Source organism: Aquila chrysaetos, chromosome 19 (genome assembly GCF_900496995.4).
Source record: "Aquila chrysaetos chrysaetos chromosome 19, bAquChr1.4, whole genome shotgun sequence".
Taxonomy (NCBI): Eukaryota; Metazoa; Chordata; class Aves; order Accipitriformes; family Accipitridae; genus Aquila; species Aquila chrysaetos.
The window spans coordinates 6770232-6786235 of NC_044022.1; the positions used below are offsets into that span (position 1 = coordinate 6770232).

General features: G+C 46.2%; 1 protein-coding gene across 3 annotated transcripts in view; it reads left to right on the forward strand.

Annotated features, from left to right (window-relative positions):
• The window catches only part of SPATA13 (spermatogenesis associated 13), a 163089-nt gene that overhangs the window by 65239 nt on the left and 81846 nt on the right, over positions 1 to 16004 (forward strand). The window contains exon 1 of one of the 3 annotated variants that reach the window (XM_030043003.2): positions 15132 to 15156. The exons of the other annotated variants lie outside the window; for them this stretch is intronic. The gene's annotated coding sequence lies outside the window, so the exon portion shown is untranslated. Of the gene's footprint in view, positions 1 to 15131; positions 15157 to 16004 lie in introns of those variants that run through there. 3 annotated transcript variants of the gene reach the window in all.

Below are 16004 nucleotides of genomic sequence, written 5' to 3' on the forward strand. Positions count from 1 at the left end.
TGCTAAGTGTGAGGCTCACATAATTGTCTCTTTTTTCCTACTCTGCTGCATCCATGGATTTGTAGCTCCACCGCGGCCTCTCCTGTCCCGTGGTCCCGCATACCAGATGCAGATGATCTGTGGTCCAGCGACCTGCTGCCTCTTGCCTAAGAGACACCGGGCAGCAGAGAGGCTGCCAAGCTCTGCCACACTTTGGGATCTCTTCCCGAGTAGGGTGCCGTGGTTAATGGACTGCAGCTTGGGGACACAATCTGCAGGCTCCGTGCTGCGGTGTGACCAGCTCCCATGCTCCCACCTTCACAGCTTTAGCCAGGACATAACACTGATATGTTCAGGCTCTCTTAGGCTATAATTTTTTTTTTTCCACTCACTTGAGAAACAGAAGAAGCCAAATAACATTGGTGAGGCTGAGCAACAGTAAGATACAAGTTTTAGAAGATTTATGTGCAATTTTGTTTTGTTTTGTAATTACATTGTCCATGTCACACTGCCATCTCAGAGACAGTTCAGACTGCCTGAACTGCTGAGCTGTCTGCATTTGAAATGCTGCTGCTTGTGGAATAGACCATCTCCTGGAACAAGCTTCCAACAATATTGCTATTTATGCATGGTCCATAAAGGGAAGATGTTTGCAGAATGCTAATCTCTCCTCCCTTGCAGCTTGTTCTGAGCAGAGCTAGAGTACAGGGGTGTGAAGCGCTTGTTATTCTCGATTACCTAATGCTAAGCATGCAAGTGGGGAATCTGTTCCTCTGTAATCAAGGCCAGATGAAAAGCTCCCCAACCAGCAGATGTCTGAAAAAACAGTTTGTTCTCATTCCACACTGTACCTTGCAGGTGGTTGTAATAATTTGCCCAGAAGTCTACTGCTGCACCGTGTATAATCAGGTAACTTCACTGAACTCGAATTAGACATTTAGAATATCATCCACACTGAGCAGAGGCAAGAAGATCTTTATTACTGTTAATAGCTGGGTTACTGTGTCTAACCAAAATATCTTTAATGGATTACTTAATTTAAGTCATCTTCAATTCAGAGTAAGAAAGCCAGCTCTCCATATGTTAGCTTTCTACAATCCCTGTAGGACTTTGATGTTGTGTTTCTTTGTAGCCACTTTCCCTCTGGAAATGTGGCACGTAACATAAAGTGTTTTGAGAGGAAGAAGGTGTATTTGTGTTTTCTCATATACCTTCACATCTCACAGAGGCAGCAGTTCCGGACTGAAGTGGTTACAGGGAGCCAAAGTGGTTATGGAGGGTCACAAATAGCAGTGGTACATTATCATTAGGTGTCAGTATTATGTCATATCATGATTTGCCAGTAGATGGGAGGAATGCAAGTATATTTGGCTTTTGGCTACTGGGAAGAGGAGAAGCTTGGCATCTATCGAGGCCCTGGAAGGGCTGTTCCTCATGTGATTGCCTTCTGCCTGGTTTGACATGGTGCTGGTCCGCTCAGCTGGGGCTCTCAGTCCCCTCCGGCAGCTCCCAGTTCACTTCCAGGGCCAGAGCGTAGCTTGCTCTGCCTGAGACGTTGCAGGTGTTCCCCAAAATTTGCAGCTCCGGGGGCTGAGAATCAGACAGACTGTATTACAGAGAGTCTGTGTGCCCTTTCCTCAGGATTTCCTACATCAGTGGGAGTAATAAGACCATAAAATCTAAAACAATCCACAAAGAGCTGGATAATTAAAATAATCCAGTGCTACAGGACTTGCTGGCTCGAGTCACTGCTCCGAGTAAAGCCAGCACTCTGAGCAACAACCCTTTTCATACCTTTGCCTGGCTCCAGGGCAAAGGAAAAGACAAGGAAATGCCTTTCAGTCGTTCCCTTCAATTTTTTTTCAACTGCTGCTGGATTTTGCATGGGTTTCTTGGGGCATTTACTTGAGATAACACACGATGAGCTGAGCATCACGTCCCTGTAGTATGCAATGAAGAATTGCACTTCAGTAGAGGAGGTGGAAGTGTCATTGGTGACTGCAGAAAGACGTTCACTCATAGAGTGACAGGCCAGTAACTGTACCAGCACCTCATCTCAGCATCACTGGGGTGGCCTTTCCAAGCCTGGCTGCCACTCCTGGGCAGCAGGGGTGTACTTGAGCTGCCACTACTGGTATTACCTTTGCTTTCTAGATAAGATAAATAGAGAATTTGACTCTCTGGCACAGTTAAGTCTGATACTTCTCACAAGTGCTAAATCCATTCATTATTTATTGTTGTTGCTTATTATTTGTGAAGAGCTGGCTTTGTGCTCAGCATTTTAATGAATTCTGACTCCTGTCTCCACTGAGTCTTTCAGAAATATGACAAAATGGAAAGCAAGTTTTTTTGTTAGTGAGGATTAAAAGATGCTGTGAAGCAAAGATGAAAGGACTGTTGTCACCCACCATTTCCTTTTAAAACATACAGTGTTTGGGTTTATAATGTGATGCCAAAGAAGCGTTTCCATTAGTATGCATAATCATTTGGGGGTAGTACCAACTGATTGGTAATGCTAATTGGTAAGAATGACCCAGGGAGGCAGTCATAGGGGATTTGGAAATTTCTGATCACCTGATTATCTCAGGGCAGGCAGACAAATTTTGAGGGGAAAATACCATGCAAGCCATTTCTCAAGTTGTCAGTAGGGGTCTGTTTCCCATTTATCCTACCCTCTAATTTCCATTTCTTGATTCTTAGAGATTGGCATTCTGGAAATACAGGTCAGTGAGGACTGCAGACTCTAAGGACATGAGACCAGCTTGATTCTGCAAGATGGTTACCTGTGACATTGCTTGTACCTTTCCAATGAATCTGTTAGTGACAAAAGGCTTTCCCGTGAATGCAGCATCAGTGACATCAGTATCACTTACTTTCCTCAGCAGCCATGTTGCATCTTCTGCCTTTCTTGGCTTGTTACATCTCTCTCTGCCATTTTCTGAAAGTATGACAATTTGGTCCAACAAAGTAACTGTCGTTGTTTAACCCCAGCCAGCAACTAAGCACCACACAGCTGCTCACTCACTTCCCCCCTACCCAGTGGGATGGGGGAGAGAATCGGAAAAAAAAGTAGAACTTGTGGGTTGAGATAAGAACAGTTTAATAGCACAGAAAAGAAGAAACTAATAATGATAATGACAACACTAATAAAATGACAATACTAATAATAAGAGGGTTGGAATATACAAGTGATGCACAATGCAATTGCTCACCACCCGCTGACTGACATCCAGTTAGTCCCTGAGCAGCGATTCCCTCCACCCCCGCTCCCCCCAGTTTATATACTGGGCATGACATCACATGATATGGAATATCCCTTTGGCCAGTTTGGGTCAGCTGTCCTGGCTGTGTCCCCTCCCAACTTCTTGTGCCCCTCCAGCCTTCTTGTTGGCTGAGCATCAGAAGCTGAAAAATCCTTGACTTTAGACTAAACATTACTTAGCAACAACTGAAAACATCAGTGTTATCAACATTCTTCTCATACTGAACTCAAAACATAGCACCGTACCAGCTACTAGGAAGACAATTAACTCTATCCCAGCTGAAACCAGGACAGTAACATAACTATATGAAGAGACAAGATGCTGTAGTCATACATCTGCTTCAGCTCTATTCATGTCTTACGGAATAGAAAATAATATGGAAATCGCCAATGAGGCACTAAACTACACTTGTTTTACTAATGCTAAGACTTGTTTCTGCCTAGCTCCAGACTCTGGAGAAGGTGGCAAGGCAACAGGCTTGGGCCATCTCCCAGGTGGTTCCCAGCTCAAAGCCCTCTTTGGAGTCAGTCGTGGTCTTTTAGCACATCACCATCTAGATGCAGGTTTTGCATCTTTAATCCCTGTAAGCGTAATTAGGGAGGCCTGGATTTACCAGAAGTGCTGAAGAAATGTTAATCCTCATGCACTTGCCCCTGTCCCTTCTGACTCCCCTCCCAGAGCCCTGCGCTGAGGGCACGAGTGACACCCGGGTGGGAACGGGTGGGATCTGAGAGTTCATGAGGAAGCCCAAAGCCTCCCCTCACGGCTAAGGCAGTCTTGAGCAGCTCTCCTACCTCCAGGACCATAGCACAAACTAGAAACCACAGACCCAAAGACAAGTGAGGTGTTTCTCCTGGCAACACTATGCTGGGAGTGGCTCAGTGCCCTGTGCTTTGGGATTTTGCTGGATTGCAAAGGAAAACTGGGATTTAGCTAACGGAGTCCCTGTCACGTCCAGGTCTTGAACGTGCTTTGTCCCCATCGTAGTATCTAGCAGGTTCAGGGCTGCATCTAATGCTCCTCATTGACCTGGCTGCTTTTCCTTTGTCTTCAGTAGATTTTTAGGTTCTGCCTCATTAAACCTTAAAAGCCCTATAGCCTCCTTTCACTGACCCAGGGTTGCCCTCATTTGCCCAGGGGCCCTTTCGCAGAGTTTGAGGAAGGAAACCTGTGTTTGGTAGTTGATGTCTCCCTATGGCTGAGGGCAGCATTGGCATACGCGCCTGTCTGTGGCAAGCCTTATTTGTCTTTCATATTGGTTTCTTTCTCTCTAGCTTAGCTCAGTGTGTGTTCGTGAAGAATTTGAGGATACTTTTTGCCTAAAGGTGACTATATGCATGCGCATGTAATGTAGAGAAAGAGAGCAAACGCAGCTGTCCTCTGGACCCCAACCGCTCCCTTGCTTACTGTGCAAATGCTGCCTGCAGCACTGATGGGGATGGGGAAAAAGCTGTGACTTCTGCTCCTTGCAAATGTCCCTCCGTCTGCTTGCAGTGCTACAGAGGGAATACACTAAGGAAAGCACGGATAAGGTTAGGTAGACAGAACAAGGTTTCAGCCTGCTTTTCCTGTTGTTTCCTAGGGAACTGCTGTTGAAGCTCAGTTTCCAGAGAGGTAGCTGTGCTTGCAAAAGTGTATTCTGATGTATGTCACTGTGTTGCTGTCATTTGGATGACTGTATTTGTTGGTGTACGTAACCAGAACTGAAACATATATCTATGCACTGATGCAAAAAAGTGGGGAAGAGTCTTATACTAAATTATTTGCAAAAGGAAATAGCTCCATGACTGCCCTTCCTTTGAGTTGCTGTGTCCCCCCCTGTTTTGACCAAGTACATTGCCTTGTGAGTAAGGGTAGGTGGGGAAGAAGCACATTTCAAGAATGGGTTACTCTATGCCAGAGAAACGTTTTGCACAGGTCTGAATGGGAGGCATTGTCAGAAATCCTTCATCTCATGGAAAGGCCTAGAGGTCCAGTCCAGCTCAGAGGTTTGGGTTTTGTACAAACAGGAAAGAGGTTAGCTGGCGAATCCCGCACCCTTTCCTTTTCTAGGTAGAATCAAGTGTCATGTTTTCTGAGATCAGCAAATATCAGCAAGAAATTCAGGCTATTTATGTCTAAAGCAATAAAACTTTATTTTGAAATGTGCTATTTGGCCTAGTTCAAAAGAAGCAGAGATATTTCTATTTTTAAAACGAATACATTAGCTTTATTGTAGTTCTTCAAGTTAGAACCTATGGAGTCTCAGAGGGTGATAATTTAGTCCTTTTAAACTAGCCTTTTTAAGTCTAAGAGGAATCCTAAGCATATATAATGTTCACGGTATATAACAGATCTGTGTACTTTTACCTGAGTCATCATCCTCCTACTTGTATTGCTATTTGTTTACTTAAAATCAAAACACAAGTCTCTGGGGAAACCATTGCCGTAAGCAAACTATGGGTGGTTTGATCTACATCACAGTCGCTTCTCCGAGGGGCCTGAGCAGTGTAACTTCTCATCCCCACTGGTAAACACCCCAGGGTGTGCCAAGAAAGCCAAAGTAAATGGCACTACGTTTAGGGTTTTAAAAAAATTTCTTTTAAAACAAAGCTGCTTTTTCTCCCTCTGTCAGTAACGTGCTTCCCTACAAAACCACTGTTTTCTGTGTAGTTTCCTGTGATTTTACAAAAACCATGTGCTGAGCTCGCTCTTCAGAAAACTGCCCTTCTACAAATGGAGAAAAATTATGCTTTTTGGAGGCTGAAGTCCTGTGTCAACTGACATTTGGCTGCTGGTTGTAGCACCAGCTTGGTTATAATCCGACAGTCACTGGATTTGACTCACCGACAACTAAACGTGTGGCCCGATGTAACTGACTGTAGGAGCCGTGACTGCCCCTTAGCAAAACAGGGTGAAAATGTCACTGGGGGCCCTGCAGCTCAGAGAACAATTCCAGCAAAAATCTGGAGTAAGCTTTGTGAAGGCTGAGCCAAGCCGTGTTTTTTGTGAGCAGGGGTAAGCTGGCAGCATCGGCTGTTCGCAGAGGGGCAGAAGTTAAAACCCTGATGGGATACGCTCCGCAGATGACAAGTGGGAGGATGCGCTGGCCTTGCTGACCTTACAGAGCTGTGGAGGGTGAGTTTCCAGAGGACCAGCGGGACAGCAGTGCTGTCTTCACGTTGGTGATGTTACCAAACTCTGCAGGGGTCATCCCCTCTACTAAACTTTTACGATCTGTAAGTGATTCTGCTTCACCTTCCTTAATAGACCAACATTTCCACAGCACTCATCAACAAAGTAATCAAGTTCCTCCATGCAGGAGTAAATGTCTTCTAAATAAAACAGTCGATTTAATTTGATTTTGGACTCGCTGAGGGCACTCACACAGCAGGATGTCGGTGCAGGTACGGATGGTAAATACAACACCCACAGTGTGTCCCCGGCGTCAGAGCAAACAGGTTTCTGTTCTGAACAAGAGACTGCTTTGTTCCCCGCAACTGCTCCTGCCCTCGAGTGCCAGCGGATGAGTCGTGGCTCTGCTCTGGGCTACCCGGCCACCGACGCTGCCTTGCCTTGCCAGGCTCCAGGGGCAAACAACTTGGGAGGCCAGCTCCTCACCTCCAACTGACAGCCGAGGGTGGAAAAGAAAATGTGACAGAGCCTGGGCAGTAAACTCCAAAATAGCCATCAATGAGCAAGATATGTTCAGAATAATGCGGTCCTGGCAAACCAGAAAAAAAAAAAAAACTCCTGATATTCTTGGCATCCTGGCAGTGTTGTGAATGGAGTGGATGGCTGCAGTACATCGCCGTTGTACTGGTTTTCCTGCAGCCCTGAGGTTCAAAGACTTCTCAGGACAGGTCTAAACCACTCTTCTCCTTTGGTCCCAATAGGCTTCCAGCCACCTGGGCTGCAGATCAGCGTATGAAGTACCATGCAAAAAGCTGTGTTTCTTGCCCTGACAAACAGATAAGAGCAAAGGTTGACAAACTCAGATTCGGCTGAAGCGAGGAAGAGCAAATTCCGGCAGCAAGGGCCCTCTGCTCCGTGCGCTGGCTCCAGCTGCCAGGCATTTAAACCCACAGGCTGTGAGCAAGAGATGGCATGTAAAATATGAGAAGTGGCCAAGTTTATTTAATATGTTGGCTTTTCCACTGCTTTTAGCACTGTTATCAGAACACTTAATTTAGTTACATGGAGCAATGTGGAAAAACACTGGTGAGCATAAAATGAAAAAGCTACTTCCAAGTAGCTTCCAAATCAGCTATTAGTCCCTTTGCATTACTGGAAATCTAATAAGGCACTGATTACATATAGGACTGATAAGTTTTAAAATATGCTCAGCTTCAGCTTTTATATACATATTGCTCAAAAAGCCTCGGGGCAGGAGAATATGAAGACATCTCGTCAGGACCTCAGCGCTGATACCACTAGGTCTTTTGAGCTGGCTGCTCAAAGGCTTTTTCTCCATTCCCACATGGCAGCTGAGAAATGGCCAACTTCGTGTGCTCGGCAGTCATTTTTCTCAGTCATTCTTTTGGGATGGGACCACTGTAGCTGGAAGATGAGCTAATCAGCTCTCCAGTATGGGATAACCCAGCTAATGGGAAATCCCGAATAAGGCAGGTCATGTGGAAAGCCCTGGGGAGGGTAACAGCAGCCACCAGCCGGGGTCCGCAGAGCTCACCAGAGCTGCAGGCTCTGCAAGGGTTTGCTCTCCTGACTGGTGTTCCCAGGGGCCTGGGGAGCCAGGCTTGTCCATGGGCTTGCCGTGTAGAGGAGAGGGCTTATTTAATGGGGACTTAAACAGACAAATCAGATATGCTTCCCACAGCCACACACCACCCCTTCCTCCTGTGGTTGCTTGAATAGTCAGTGCAGCATCACTGGAGAGCGGTGGGGACCTGTGGGCTCATGTCAAAACTGCCTGGAACGTGAGAGTGAGCAATGGTCAACTCTTTGCTTCCACGTTGGCTTGAACCTGGATATAACCAGGATGGGAAAACAGCTACTCACGGGGAGTGTCTCAGACTATAGCATCCTGGACAGACACAGACAGAGCGTGATTTGCTACCTTCATGGTACCTGTAGCTTTTAGAGCCTTCGTGCCCTGCCCTGTGTTCTGGCTCTCTATTAGGTTGCATTTTTGCATTCATGTTTGAGCATTGCCAAAAAAGTGAAATCCAGCTTCTTCACCCATTCTTCCTGCCACTTTTCATCACCATGTACCCTTGCTGCTTGCCTTGTTGCCAGCTCTGGCATTGCTCCAAGTACAGAATAAGCTGATTCAACTCACTAGCACGGCAAAGAATTAAGTCAGGAAAACGAGTGAATAGGGAGAGGGAGGAACATGCAGCTGGAAATGGGGCAGGAGGGAAGGGGAATCGGCGAGGAAGATAGCAAAGACCTTTCTGTGGCAGCCAGATTTTAACTTGGTTCAGTGGTGATGTGAGATCACAACTTCCCCCTGAGCAGCAGCAGCACTCTTGTTAGTCTTTTGGGGGGGACTCTCCAGCATGAGTAAACATAGCAGATCCTGGCACAATTCTTTCCAGAGGCTACTGGTGAAGTTCATATCACAGCTTGGACTACAAGCAGATATATCACATGTTTAAAGAACAAAGTACCGGTTTTGATTGATTGATTGATTGATTGACTGATGCTGTGTCACAGGAAGGCTGTGCTTGGGAAAGCATTCAGCGTGCAAGTCCTGCCTCTCTGAATACTTTTTACCCAGCAGATTCATGGCTAGAGGAGGAAATTCAAAACTGTCAGGCAAGGCAGCATGCAAACTGGTCTTTCAACTTGCTGGGCCAGCTGAGCAAGAGACTTGAACACTAACACTGGGAGACCTTTGAAAGGATTTTCCTTTTTAGAAGGCAAACAACCTCCCTAAAAGTCTATGCCTCCCTGTAAGCAGGACATTTAGAAAGTAATTTGAAATCACTCCCACAAGTGTTCAGCCCTCTTTGAAGCATGACCAGCTACAACAACCTGCGCAGTGCAAAAGCCAGCAAGGGAGGAGGCAGAATGTCAGCCTACAAGTATTTGCTACAAAATCTAATACAAAAAGAAAGGACATTTCCCAGACCCTTCTGAAGCAAAGCCAGGGGTGACTGCACCAGCCTGCTATGGTATGCTGGCACTTGGACCAATATTTGACACTCCCTGAGTTTCCTTCCTCCTCTGTGCAGGTGTATTTCATCAGCGGGTGAGTGCCACCACCGAGGGGAAGATGATGTCAGCATAGCAGGGCTGGGGTGGGAGCAGGTGTAGGCTTGCAAGCAAAGCAGTCAAGAATCACAAGGTGACTTGGTAAATCAGAAGGTAGGAATTCAAATTAATGTATACAGGCCCGATGGAAAGAGAGAATTTCATCTTCTGCTGTTTTTTCCTAATTTTTCTCCTGCCGGAGTCCTTTGACAGTGTGTCTAGGTACGAGTATTGCATCATCTGAATGGACTCATTGGTGGCTCAAAGCTCCCAGGGCCCTGAAGGGCAAAGTAGCTGCACAGTAGCTTTAAACAAATTAACACTTTCATGGGAGTTGTTCCTGTTTTCATTGAAAGGAGATAAAAGGTCTCCAGTGTTGTGCAAACCATCCATCTATACTCACCATGGCTTGTAAAGTATGTGCTGGGGCAGATCTCAGGCTCAGCTAGGAAATAGCAATAATGGCTATTGTTAACGTCAGGCTGCAGCTGACCGATGTTAAGACGTTATTGTACGCTAAGCACTTCTTCCCCTTCTTTCCCATCAGGATGCATCCCAACCCAAGCACGGTCCTGGTTCATGACTGCATGTTGTGAATGCTGTCCCTCCTGTGTGAGCTGGTTCATCTCACAGGCTATAGAAAAACAGGAAAAAAAAAAGAACCATTTTCTGTCAGTTGAGAGAGCTGAATTGGCTCATCGAATGGTCAGAGGAACAGGAGAGCTGGCATGAGGTGAAGACCACTGCCCAGAAGGGAGAGAGGAGACTCGCTGCCCTGTTTCAGTGGTAGCAAGCCATTAACTCAGGCATGCACCTTGTGAAACCTTACCCTCTGATGCAGTGATATAATTGCTCATTTCATCACTCCCTGGCACAGTTCTGTGCAAACGGTCTGTACTAGACTCAGTGATTTTCATAGAAGGTTTTTTCCAGATCATTTTGAGACTGAGAAGAGGGGGGACAAAACGTGCCACGCTGTTGGCAGATCCGAGGAGACGGTAATCTTAAGGGAAGTGTGGGAGGGATAAAAAAATAACCTCTTAACCCTGTTCATCTGTGGCCTGGACAACATCTCTGGCTGTGGCCTAAGGGTACAGCCAGGCAGTATATTTAAACTGGGCTAAAAGATAACTACTGCTAAAAAAGTGCCAGGCAGCCCCTCTCCCCTTGCCACTTGGGTGCACTCCTGCTGTTTCCCTTGGAGCAGCACTGATGTTTGTCTTGACTCAGTTGTGAGCAGGTCAGGGAGTTAATACAGGGTAAAACAATCCGACGGGAAGAAAATTAAGATTTTTCTGCTCACTGAATAAGATAAATCAGCTAATGGTGGAGTCAGACAAATGCCAGCTCCAGGATAAAGAGATGGGCAGAACACAGCCCTTTCAACAGCAGCTGCTGTTAAAGAGTGGCACAGCTTCATCATTAAGAGCTGTAGGCTGCAAAGACATTAACTTGCACTCCAGTTTGAATACAGAGCCCCTGCCTCTTCAGGCATGGTGTATCTATTTGCTGTAGCTGATATATTGGCCACTGTGGTATTTAGGGCCCAGATTCAATAAAGTTCAATAAGGTGATGCCGAGATACTTTCCACAACACCATACTGAACAGGGATACACGCACAAAGTTTAGAAAACTTGAGCAAGTGAAACAGCCACAAAATGAACTTGGTTCACTGATTGCTTTGGGTTAAGGGGCATCTCTTCAAAGCGTTCACTTTGAATTTCAGCTTTAGCTTTTGTAAGAAGGGACCACAAACCTTGTTTTATTCGCTGTGTGCTTTTATTCTGGGTTTTGCCTTTTAAGTTTGCCTCAGCATTTTGTGGCCTTTGATGGAGAAGGCCTTGCAGACTGCATTCTGCTGGACTGAGTAGGATCCTAAGGAAATGATTCTGTAATACCCAATTTACGGTCGGAGCCCCAGGGAGGTCAGCCCTGAAATGGAAAGGAGTTCTCAGGCCCAGCTCTGACAATCTGCTAATCCCTCCAGACACTTTTGAAATGATATTCGAGACTCCCATTGCCAGACGTAAATCAGTATTACATTCCATAGGATAGTTCAAGGATGCCTATAGAAAGTTCATGTTTTGCATCAAGGGCTCTGTAGTTTCCTGTGTTTTCCTTGCTTTGTTTTGTTCCCTATGGCCAAGGCAGTACCCAAACTTCCCCCCCTCCGCGCCCTGCGGCCCCCACCAAATAGATCCTCGGTGCACACAGCAAAGTAAAGAGATGCCGAATAATTAAACTTTAAAAATCTAGCTGAAAATCCATTGTCACACAAAATGGACTATGCAGATAAGAAGCAGGTAATCGAGGCAATCTTTTACTGTCTGCACTTAACCATAAATGCTGGCCAGAATTCAGGAAGGATTAGGTGTTTCTACAGGAACCAGAGCATTTGCAAACATAGCACTTAGCAGCTGCTAATGTTTTGTGCTTGCAGCTCTAGGCCGGAGCCCATTTCTTGTGTTCCTTCACTCCTTTGCTCTCTGAAACACCATTACAAAAGGACACAGGACTTTTCTGCCATCTCATAGTGGTTCATCTTCAATAGCAGTCCTGGTCAGTGTACTTGTGCAACTTTCTGTTATCTCATGAAATCTTGTGGATGATGTTGCCCAGTTGCTACAACTCTATGTTATCTATGTATGGTAAAATAGTCTAATTATGATATAATTTCAGAGGAAACAGACCAAGTAGGATATCATCACTATTTGGTCAAAAACAGATTCAGAAAAACAAAGCTAACTAGTCTTAGCACAAACTATATTGTGTATATTTACCAGGAAAGGTATTTCTAGAGTCCTGCTAAAAATAACTTACAGGATGTATACCACTGTTGTTGGTTTGTTTGTTGGGTTTTTTTTGTAATTAATAGCTTATTTAATGGAAACTCAGCTCGATTTCCAAAGAGCAGAGACTTTAGTACTTATATTCTCGCTAAGAGCAGAGTATTTGTTTGGTAGGCACAGTGTACAGCAATAAACCTGGTTTACTTCTTGTATATTTTATCATTTTTTACTAGATGATAGTATGTAATTCAAAGTTGAGTTTTTGAGTTTGTGATATCTGATTTTATATACCATGTGTGGAGGCTCACAGGTACGGTACCTCAGTCACCTTCTGAAGCAGACTTTCTGAGCTCAGCCAACTGATATTCCTCAGGTACCTGTGTGGCTGCAACACAATAGCATTTCAGTGGCTTACAATCTGTAGGATAAGGGAAGAGTATTGTCCCATTTGACTGAGAGAGCACAAGTACCAAAAGGCTTAGAAGGAAATTTAGTATTATGTATAATCTAGCGTAACTGGGGGCTGCTGTTCTGCAGTCCCACTGCACTGCCCACCCATCTGCCTGCACTGCCTGACTCTGCATCCAGCAATTGCACAACTGTGGCTATGTCAGCTTAAATTGCTGATGAAATGGAAAATTACAGCTTTTGGTGTGTGGGTTTTCAAGTGGATCAGCTTGCTGGAACGGCTGCCCGAGTAGCCCCAGCGCAGGTATGGTGCAAGGCAAGCACAGTTTATGGCGGGGGATGCAAGGAAAAGATGGAGGGTGACGCTCACCTTGAGCCTGTAGCTCACAGTTACCAGCTGATTACGTGCAGTGTCAAACCGAGCTCAACCGCAAGTCCAAAGAAGACCTGGCCAAGAGTGTAGCTCCCGCGCACCACCTTGGTGCCACCAGAGCTACAAACCTCCGTGGGCTTCACTGAATTATTCCCGGAGCCAGGGCAGGGGGCTAGCGGTCCACCCTTTTGGAGTTGCTTTAAAATATTTTAAAAACTTAACCAAATCTTGTCTACTGAAAATGTTTTGTCTTCATATACCCAGTAAGTGTAAATTGCACAGCAGCATGTTTGTGCCATAGCTTTACAAGCTTCATAATACCTACTGGTTTCTTAAAACAATTACAACATTTCAAATAACACTTGTATATTTGGTATCAGGTCAGGATATTAGCTGCTGATAGTTCAAGAAATATGTACTGATGCTGGAACTACATTTCAGAATCTATCCTTTAAAAAGTTTAATGAAACCTCCCCAAAGGGTTAAGACTTCCAAAACCATGAGTTGTGAATGCACATTTAGACCTCCTATTTTCTTTGTTTCTTCCCAAGAATTTTCCCATTTAAATGGCAGTTCAGGAAATAACTAACGATTCTCAGCTACACTCCAGTAAAAAGATGTGGATTAAGGATTTATCTGATTGGGGGGGGAGAAGTGTGGTGTGTGGAAGCCTGCGTGTTGGGGGGGAGGTTACAGTCACTTATAATGAATCTCCGGGTTGGAGGAAAACAGGTTTTAACTTCCAAAATGCTAGATGTCTCACTCTTTATGCTGCTCTGTTGTTTCCAAGCTTAAGCACGCATTTAACCCTGCTCAAAGACAAGTTTTCCATAGTAAATAAGACAAAATCAGGCCCTTAAAGAGATTTGTAAATAAGGCCGGTTTTATAAGGCAACGTTGAGTTAAAACACTGAAATGTTGCTTATAAAGCCCTTTTCAGCTCCAAGTACCAAGGTTGGGTTTTTGTTCCTTTACCCCCCACCCCCATCTTTTTGCAACTGGGGTCAAAAAAGCCCTGCAGGGTAGCACGGTTTTGCACATGCTGCCAGTCTGCTCCCACAGCCTAAATTACCAGTAAAAGGGCTAGAAATCTGAATGCAGATCTGTGTACGGCGGCAGCAGTTTGGATGAGGGGATGCATTAAAACCCATTAAACCCCACGTGATCCCTGCAGCACAATTCTCTTTTATCTCTCTCCTCTCCTCTCCACCACCCGGAGACTAAAGAGCTCATCTCCATAGGGCTCATCTCCATAGGATTGGGGAAGCAAAGTCTTCCACAGGCTTTACTTGTTTCTGATCCTCTGCTATTTCGCCCAGTATCTGTTGTGGCTTTATAAACTTTATTGGGAACTTTTAGGATGTTTCAAGCATCTTTGGAGGAATCTGCTAGATATATGTGTATTAGAGAAAAATACAAAACATTTTGGGACCTCCTTAAAAGTTCCTAAAGTTTTACTTCACTTATGCATTAGAAATGGGCGGTTTATCTGAATAATGGATTTTTTCCTTTTCCTTGGTAATACACCTCCTTCAGAGAGTCGTGGAAGTCCTTAATATTAACTGCTGTAATGAAACAACCCCTTGGTCTGGGTGTGAAGTCTCTAGCGTATAAACATTCAGTCTCTTTATTTCTTCCTTAGACAAATGAAACCACATAAACGAGCCCGCTGCAGGCTGGATAAATCTTTCTCATAATGACTTGTTTTATGCAGCTGGCTTCTGAGGGGGGGCCAAAACCTTAAATGTGGTTACTATGTCAACAAACGACGGGATTTAGGCATTTTTCTCAAGGACTTACGTCTACAGAAGGCTGAGGGGAAATTTATGGAGCGTGTTGCGCTGACACTCTTCCAGCTGTTCCTCCCCCTGATTGCGGGGAGGCCCCGGGACGGCCCCGGGGGGCAGCGGCTCCTTCGGAGACCCCCAAGCCCTCGGAGGAGCCGGGGAGGGCTGGGGCTCCTCACGGAGGGTAACCGGGGCTGCTCAGGGGGAGCTGGGGGCGTTTTGGGGGAGAACGAGAGCACCCGTGCTTTTCTTCGCGCTGAGCTCCTTATCTGTTGGGTTTTTTTTTTTTTTTTTTGGGGGGGGGGGGGGGAGATTTGTGCTTGCAAGCGCCTGCTGCACTTTCTGAAGAGCCGGCAGAGAGGTAAGACGGATGTTTTTCTCTTACCGGCTTTCCTTTCCTGCTCTTTTCCCCTTCCCTCCCCAAGTTAGGAGCCCTCACCAGCATCCCGGTCCTGTTCCATCCCCGAGGCCCCGAGCGTGGCCGCCCGCCCCACGCTGCCGCGGCCCGGGGGCGGCCGCCCTCCCGCGGCCCCTGAGGCACCCCCGGCCCCTGAGGGGGCTCCGGGGGCAGGCAGCCTTCCCCCCCCCCAACCCCAGCCTCGGCCGCCCTTCAGCTCTCCAGTCCCGTGTGACCACGGCCCGCGGAAAAGGGCGAAACATCAGTGGAGGGATGCTATCCCCAGTGTGGGGTTATTTGGGGGTCACGAGCGCTTGTGGGGGTTTTGTTGTTGCATGAGGAAGGCCTCGTACCTACACGAGGTCACTCGTGTCTGATCTGGTAAAATTGGTTAGGATGGTAGACGTTGCTGAGGGGAATTCGGTGCCGCCTGGGAGAAGAGGAGATGTGCCGGGAGGTGCCCGGTGTAGCCGGAGCGGGTCTGTGCAGATGCTCCACAGCCCTTCTCCTGGGCAGCTGCCCACCTCTCACCTCTCTTCTCCAGCACAGCCGCTCACGATTCCTCCGCTCCACCCTCACGTAGCACAGCTAGCCTCGTTTGGGCTACTTTGTTCACGGGATTTTTGGAATTCATCGCACAAGCACATTTTTTTACAGTGAAAGCGAAGGCGGTGTGTAGCGTTTTCTGCTTCCTTTACACCCACAAACTCTGAGTCTTAAAAAGCTGCTGCCTCCTCGACTCCTATTGCTGGCATCAACAAACCCGCTTTAACAGAGATACACAGGGCCTCACGTATCGGGCCACAGAAAAT